A 9,214-nucleotide genomic window follows, 5' to 3' on the forward strand; every position below is an offset into this window, starting at 1 on the left:
AGAAGTTCAGACCGATCGAAGACAAATCGATAGTGTATGTCAAGATCGTTAACGATTTACTTAATCGAAGACGATGTCGGAGATAGCAACAAAATCATATGCAATCATGAATATCGTAACGATGAAACGACAGTGTATGGCTCTTTATGATCAATCGTCACGATTTTTATCAGATCGATTGTACAGACGAATCGTACCGTGTATGGGGCCCTTTAGCAAACACCTCGCACCTCACGGACCTCAGATAGATACTAAAAGCCTTCAATTGGTATTCACCTGTCAAGACACTCTCATAGTGGTTAAGTGGACATTATCAATTTGCAGGTGGTAGGACCTTGTGCAAGGTCCGCCCGGATTCCTACCACCATCTTGCTTGCTAATCCTGCCGTGAAGCAGCAGTGCTTGCACTGTTGTGTTTCGGCGTGGAGAGTAAGACAGCCGGTGAAATCACTGGCACTTGAGGTATCCCATCTTAGGCCTCTAGGTTGGCAACGCATCTGCAATACCCCTTGTGTTGCAGATGTTTATGGGCGGTGGTGATCTCTTACCATGAGGAGACCACTTGCTCGTTTGCCATCCAGTTAATTAAAAAAAATATATTTTCACTGTTAATGTTACCGCGCATGTGCACATGCAGCTGTTCAAATAAACTTTTGTGCTATCAATAAATAGTACACATTGATACCATGGACCGTGACAAACCGCCATGTGTAGTGTACCCATAATGGTGGTTTACAAATTGTGGCATATTTTATTATTATTATTATGAAGTTGTCATTTTTTTTTTTTACAAAAATATTTTTGCTAAATTATACGAAAATATACACATTGAAGAAATCAGAAAAGTAAAGCGTGAGTAGAATCGAAGCTAGTTCTTCATCATAATGCTCTATATTTAAAGCCCTAAGTAAAATACAAGTCTAAATGTTCATAGCAAGATCTAGATGAAAATGTTAATACAGCAAGAAGGATAACACGGGCAAAATTTTGCCTGTTAAGGAAAATTAAAATTAGGTACATAATATTAATATCTAATGACAGTAATAGATACGGTCAAAAGCATAAATAAATAAATACACCTCTATGCCACTAAACATAAGGTCGGTGTATACATATTTTGACGCTATGGCTGTATATATATTTTTGCTTTCGACTGTACGTTGATATGATACAATGGGACAACATATAACTGGTCGATTTATAAATATAAATATCTGTCTGACTGAAGGACAACATACAGCCTAAACCACGAGCTAGTGTCTTGAAATCTGACAGAAATATGGCGTTGAGTATCATAGACGTGCACTAAAGGCAACTTTTCGAAACTCCCTCGGGACAGGGAACTGGGGCTGTAACTGTCTAAAGCCGAGTTTAGACTTGCGAGAAAAATCGTGCAAGTTGCATTACATTGCGGCGCTCGATTGACCACTAAAACTCGTTGGCTTTACGGCCTCGCAGTGTAATGCAACTTGCATGATAAGTCTAAACTCGGCTTGAAAGCCTACGGCACTTGGCATATTTTTACAAGCAGGCGGCGGACTTCTTCAATATGACTGAGAGTAGGTATCGTTTGTATCTAAAAATACTTTTTCTTCTTTTTTTTTTTCTTTGTTCGATTGGATGGCAAACGAGCAAGTGGGTAAGAGATCACCACCGCCCATAAACATCTGCAACACCAGGGGTATTGCAGATGCGTTGCCAACCTAGAGGCCTAAGATGGGATACCTCAAGTGCCAGTAATTTCACCGCCACCCAAAACCCAACAGTGCAAGCATTGCTGCTTCACGGCAGGATTAGCGAGCAACATGGTGGTAGCAATCCGGGCGGACCTTGCACGGTCCTACCACCTAAAAATACGTTGTGTGCATATGCTTTAACACACTCGGACTCACTACTTCTTTCTGTCAAACAGTATAAGATGAGGATGGAAAGAGATAGTGAATACGATGGCAAGCTGTTGGACATGGACAATACCGCCTCTGTTTTATTTTGGATTCTTCGACGGGAGTAAAATCATAGTTACCTAGGTATATCCAGTAAATAATAAAATGACGAATTCGCTTTATCTTACACGTGATATGTAGAACAACCGTTTGTTGGTACTAATGTGTGTTACAGTAAAACGTGTTACATGGCGTCTATACTTATTAACTAAGTACTCGTGTTAGCACTAGAGACTGGATTATTTATTATGTTTATGTAACATAAACAGCTTGATAAACGCATAAAAATTGTCGAAACATGTAGTAACTAACATTAAATTTAAAAAAAACATGTATTTTGTCGGATTGCCTGACGAAAAGTTCCTTCGACCCCATTGTTAGATATTACCTAATTAACAGCGTAATTTACACCGCGCCGAGATCCCAAAAAAAAATCGCATGAAAATATGAGATGCCTCTTATTGTAGATATTGTTGTTATGTATTTGTCTCGAATAGTTCTATCCGGACTTTGACATCGATCCTTGTTTTCTTTAATTACAAAATATTCATGTGGGTAGTTAATAATATAGGTAATTATTGATAACTAATACCCTATTCTTGGTTTATATTTATTTTATTTATGTTTACCTCTATTATTTAAGGCTTTCGGCAACAAAGATTTAGAAAAGTGATGACAAAGAAATCAAAACCCATACGTCGATAAATAATCGGTCGTATGTAAGCCGTATCCGCCATATTCTAGCATTATTCTTCAAAATGTGACCGATGCCAATTTATTTTTCTCTCACTTGATAAAAACTGTAGATGAGGCCAAAGATATATCTTACTGGTTGAACATCCATTCAATATTTGGGTGGATCAACTTTTTCTTGTCACTCGTTTTATAGTTAAGGGGTCTCCTGAGACACTCTTTAACCGTAAGTTTATAGGATTCAAATTTGCCAAACATTTTTGTGGTAGTCCCTTCTATAATTGGTCATCTAATAAGCATGTTGGTATAATGTGACACAACATTTCTTCTATTAAATTGTACTGCTTTTGTCCCATCGCTGACGGGACAGAATAACAACAATAATTAGTTGATCCACTTATTTACAACATCGTTGCTGCTGTTGTAGCAAAATTTAAGCGGCAATATGACTCACTTTATCTCCGTGCTGTGACTAAACGAGTAACAATCTTTTTGCAGTCAAATGAGTGTTTGCCATTTTTTTATATTTAACAAAGGTAATCAACAATATGAGTCATTATTTCTATAGGCTAGGCATGAGCGGCTACTTAAGAACTGGTTTCACGGCTTGTTCCTACCACTGCTGCTACCAAATAGGTAGCGAAGCAACTATAGGTATACTATACTTGATTGAATCGACTACAAAAGACATAATCAATCATGTTACAATGTAATACAGCACCGGGCATTCACCTCTCAGTTTTTCGGAATATATATGCGCGAAACTAGATTTGAAATTCACCATGAACTTCACAGTTATGGAAAACATCGTGAGGTAACCTGCACACACCAGCGAAGAATTTCAGTCCAATCTGTCCTGGATCCGTGTGGGAACTACGCTACGGCCTAAACCCTTTCATTTTGAGAGCGCTATGTCCTGTTGTGGGACGTTTATAGGCCGAGACGACGATGTACTGTTGGCTACGGAACCCTAAAAAGCACACAGTCGTGGCTAGGCTAGGCAGACACGTTTACTTCATTTTCCTAGCTTGGTTCAGCGATGATCTCTTACTGTTTACCACTACTAGTATCTCTTACTGGCTAACACCACTTAAGCTACTTACTCTAAGTTCCCTACTTCTTAAGATCTCGTATCCTCCGATACTTCAGACAAGTGACTCGACGTATTCGACAAAAATGAACTTAACCTACCAGTATTAAAAGTGAATTGCTCATGAATTCGCAAATTTCTACGCAGTGATATGATAGCACAGATAATTACTTTGCGTGTTTCCGCTATGCCCATTGAATTCTGGGAATCATACCTACAGCTAAAGCTTGGGGACAATCGCACTCGCATAATGCGACCTTCGTGGTCTTTTGTCCAATAATACTTGAAAGAAAAGAAGCGGCCAAGTGCGAGTCGGTCTCGCCCTTGAAGGGTTCCTTAGCAGCAAGTAACATAATATAAAAGTTTCCTTTACTTTACGATTTATGACGTATTAAAAAAAAACTAATTACTAGATCTCGTTCAAACCAATTTTCGGTGGAAGTTTGCATGGTAGGTAAATTATTTTTTTTAGTTTTATCATTCTCTTATTTTAGAAGTTACAGGGGACACACATTTTACTTTGGAAGTGTCTCTCGGGAACCCCCAAAATTTATTGTTTTTTTTTTCTTTTTTGTTTGAAAATCTTAATGCGGTTCACAGAATGAATTTACTTACCAAGTTTCAACAGTATAGTTCTTATAGTTTCGGAAAAAAGTGGCTGTGACATACGGACGGACAGACAGACATGACGAATCCATAAGGGTTCTGTTTTTTGCCATTTGGCTACGGAACCCAAAAAAATACGAGCGCACAATACTTAGCTATAGCAAACATTGCTGCGCTATTTATTTTCTAGCTAATTGCCTGTACTAATTAAGTGTGGTTATATTATCTAAGGGGCCATTCATTTATTACGATTTTTGCCAGTTTTTGACCCCCTCCCCCCCCCCTATGTAAGAAAAAATAAGAATGGGCCGACCCCCTCCCCCCCTGTGCCATATTTATTACGTAAGAATCTAAAGGAAAAAATGAATACACGTTTGGATATTTAGCGACGTGCAGTCTACGCAAAACAAGTGAGGACTACCTAGTTTAAAAGCGGCGCGGATCCGTTGCCATGGAAATTGACGTTTACCTATACGCATATTATCCGAGCGCGCGCTTTTTCAAAGTATAATCTCTTAACATTGCGCTTTTTTGTGATCTTACGTAAGAACTATCAAGACCCCCTCCCACCCCATTGTAAGAAAAAATAAGACATGGTCGACCCGCTCCCCCCTAAATCGTCTTACGTAATAAATAAATGGTCCCTAATTGATGCAACACACTTTAAAAAATCATTTTTGTCTAAGTATATATTTTTATATTGCTCCTGGTTTTGCTATTTTCGACTGAACAATCGATCTCGATGATCTTATTTCTAGGAATACGCGTGTTACTTATGTACTTTTAAATTATAAGAATGAAACGAATTTTTGTTCCTTTTTAGGGTTCCGTACCTCAATAGGAAAATACGGAAACCTTACGGGACTACTTTGTTGTCCGTCTCTCAAGCTAAAGTTAATACTCAGTCTATACTTAGTCAAATATTCAGGTCTGCTAAGTGCTACTCCTTGAAACAGTGAAAAAAAAATCTTCAACGCAATCAAAGGGTTCAGTCATTAAAAAAGCTGTTTCCTTCCATACGTATTGCCGTAACCGAAAAACCTATAGGCTACGTCCAATAATTGCGATGAGGTACTTTTTCAAAGAGGTACAGTCGTCATCGCAAACATCGAAGCTGTCCAAGTGCTCCTAAATACCTTCATACACTCACGCGATAGTGTTTTAATTTCAGCGACGATACAACCATCAGGGTTTACTACTTCGTGTATAATTTTGAGCACCAGAACAATATAGACATCTTAATAGCCATCTAATAATAATGTCTGGTAATTAATTGTAATTAAATTAGACTAAACAAAACATTACACTCATTGTTGATTCACCATTATCACTCTGTGTACATTGTTATCAGCAAGTAGTACATTACTCTCCACTTCCGTTTGAACTTCCCTGGACTTTTTGCGTTCTAATACAGATATCATAATGGTCTTCAACTGCTAAACTCATGCCCAATAATTTTAACACTTATTAGGTGCTTTCTCATTGTCATATCTGGCTAAAATGATCGAGCTAGGGTTAGCTTCCAGGCTTTGAGTATTTATAATACTCAAAGCTTCCAGGGTATGGAGAGGGGTCGCTGAATCGACATACCTTGGCCGGTTCAACAGCAGAGTCGACAGTACCTACTTTATTGGCCAAATAAAAAGTATCGTCTTCAACATCGACGTTGGTGGAATCTACCGTATCTATATTTGCTTCTTAGGAAATACAGGCGGCCGTTACTTCATGCTAACCATTTATTTTATTTTTTGTTTCGTCACTACTTAGATCTACCTGCTTTTTTTCTCATAATTTAATTATTTAATGCCCTGGACAACCGAGTAGTACCAATTTCTTCCAGTTTTGGTTGCTATATTGATACGCATATTAAAAATCCATACTAATATTATAAATGCGAAAGTGTGTGTGTTTGTCCGTCTTTCACGTCGAAACGGAGCGACGGATCGACGTGATTTTTGGCATAGAGATAGTTTATGATGGGCCAAAAGAGTGACATAGGCTACTTTTTATCCCGAAAAAATGCACAGTTTTCCTAGGGAACACGATGACTGAATTCCACGCGGGCGAAGCCGCGGGCAAAAGCTAGTAAAATAAAAAGGTGAGGGCATGACCAAATAAAAAAAAATAGTTTTAGAACAGGAAATAGGGTTACTACCCTATTTCCTGTTACTACGTAACGCTATTTTCGGTTTTTAGGCAGTCCAGGCTGCCTGTCCCTTCGACGCTCTTTCCGACGGGATTTAAAAGCAAAGCAATATTTTCAACAAATACCTATTTTTAACAGCTCACTGACTGTATTTCCGCTTTCAATTTGAAATGTATTGAGTATGTTACTCCTAACGCTGGATAATTTGACCTAGTAACACGTGCACCGGTAGCTAATGGCTATTGCGCCATCCGCGATCTCTTGTTCTTAGTAATCGTGTCTGGTTGCAATGATTACGGAGAATGTAATGCAATAATCTGTTGTTCGTTGAAGTAAGTCATTCTTGCTTTAGATATAGTCGGAATTCCTGAAAGAAAGGCCTAAGTAAAAGACATTACTAAAAAAAAGAAAACATGGCAGTTTGAAATTTGATCAAATCATCATTTTTTAAAATTCGGATTGTGTTTTAGTCATTATACAAGGTGTTAATTAAATAATTGAAATTCTGAAAGTCGTTCGTTCAGAGTCGAGAGGCGGATCGGTTACCTACCTACACTATACCCGATATACACTGCATTTTTTTTGAAAACCTTATTATATTGTGCCTTGCCTAAAAGCTTACAAATACAATTAAATGTCTGAGCGAGGTTGCATATGTCTTAGATAGTTTGATCACGGCCAGGTTTTTCTGTCAGTTTTGATTTTCTTCTCAAAACAGAGAAGCGCAACTGACAAGTAACAAAATACGAGTGTAATAGAAATCATATATAAAATTACAGACTAAGCGAAAGCGATTTATTTCGTAGTATATGCATTAAACTAAATAAGAATAAAAGTGCACAGTTGGGGTGCTAACGTTTTGATAATTAACACTGTAGATATAATTTTGTTACAAAAACTTGAATGAGTCATTTTCTTTCCTGCCAGTTTCGTTTTACATTTGTTTTTAAATGCATGGCGTAACAAACGTTCCAAATTGCTAAATAATGGATGCTATGAAATCTAAATGGAGTAGATCTGTGCCTAAGAAGGACCAGTTAGCAAGCAGTTACCTGGTTTCAATGATCTAAAGAGTTTCCTAACGAGCCAGAAAAATAACCACCATACGAAAGCTGCCCTTAAAATGATCAACTGTTAGAACGCGACCACTGAACAAACACCCTAAGATGTATACGTAAGAGTTGTTGGCCGATACAATGAAATTTAATAAAGTAAGCAAATGTACTCTTTTTCTTTGTTTGAACTGCCTTTTTTAGTCCCGGTTTATGTCTTAAACATTGAAAGGCAATGTTGCGAAAAGTTTCTCAAACATTTACCCCCTTATTCATAAACGACAATCAAACCTATTTTAGTTAAAATGCCGCTAAAATTCGTTTGTCCTTATCTGTCACTTCGACATTTGTGTTTGTTAGAAAGGGACAAAGCATTTGTTAGTTAACATAGGCTTGTAAGTTTTATGAATAAGGGGGTTATTCCCCATGCTTAGTTCATGATTACCTACTTGTAGAAATAAATTTATTTCATTTGACGTGTTAAATGTTCCCTTAAAGTTAACGGAAATCAAAAACAACACGGTGTGTATCCTGTGCATTGCACTCTGTTCAGTATCGTTAAACCTTCGTCGGATACAGTCCCTGTTATTCTGACCCAATTCCCTAAACTCGAAACACTTCTTAGCCTTCAATATAAAATCCCAATTTGACGTCGCCCTCCACAACAAAATCTCACATTTATCAATAAACCAATAAACAAGTTTCCTGAGCGTCATCCTGAACAGTTACCCTCGCGCATTGACTCATTGATCCCATTTGACGCGCGCGTGAGCATTATTTCTCGCTAAAACATATCACATTACGGTGTATACTGTGTGTTTGCTTTTGTATTTGAGACTCTGTCGTTTAACTAAAAGAATTCTGTCTCGATTCATGTAAGGACATTTTAATGCGTTAAGTACTGTTTGCTGACTACGTCGAAATAGGTTAATTATGATAGCTGTCTTTTTAATGAATGGTATTTTACAAATCTACACTTCTGACTATACCATAGTTAACTATAGTAATATAATGAAGTGGTAAGCTTCATTAGAAGGAGAGGAATCTCTGAATAATGATTCTAAAAATACCTAATACCCCTAGATTACAATCACAGACAAAATTGCAGGCAACTACTATTTGTCATAGAGAAGAATTTTAATCTCCATGGAATGTGTAAATAAAGTAGTAACGGTGGTTCCTAAAAGTTCGAAACGCATAAAGATAACTGCTGAAACAAGACGTATATTTTATTACTTAAGTAGGTATAAATAGATCGTTACCCCTTACCCTCAACTTCTTAATAATGTCAACCGCTCTAAATCTATATCATCAATGTTTGTCATCCCATAATGAATGCTCTCAGGCCCGTTTTGAAGAGTACAAAAAACTCGAAATGCACGCGGGCCCATTGCGGACTTATTGGATTAAGGTCTCTTGTGACAAGTTTTAGATTCGTTTGCAACATTTTGTTATGTAATTTTCATCATACTCGTATCAATAAGTTAATACTAAACTATACAGGTAGATCGGTCAGAATGGGCAACACTGAAACTAAATATTTACAATGTTATGTTTATGTCCTCGTATAAACAATGATTGTCATATTAATAGTGGTCGGCATGTTTTGGCAGAAATGGGCCACATAGTGAACAAAATACCTAATACATCTACCTAGTTGATAAAAACCACAAGAAAATCTTAA

The 9,214-nt window shown here is 37.4% G+C and overlaps 1 protein-coding gene across 1 annotated transcript in view; it reads left to right on the forward strand.

The window, feature by feature from the left end:
* The window catches only part of LOC141441460 (orexin/Hypocretin receptor type 1-like), a 233,215-nt gene that overhangs the window by 76,357 nt on the left and 147,644 nt on the right, over positions 1-9,214 (forward strand). The gene's annotated exons all lie outside the window — the stretch shown is intronic.

This window comes from Choristoneura fumiferana, chromosome 24 (genome assembly GCF_025370935.1).
Source record: "Choristoneura fumiferana chromosome 24, NRCan_CFum_1, whole genome shotgun sequence".
Lineage (NCBI taxonomy): Eukaryota > Metazoa > Arthropoda > Insecta > Lepidoptera > Tortricidae > Choristoneura > Choristoneura fumiferana.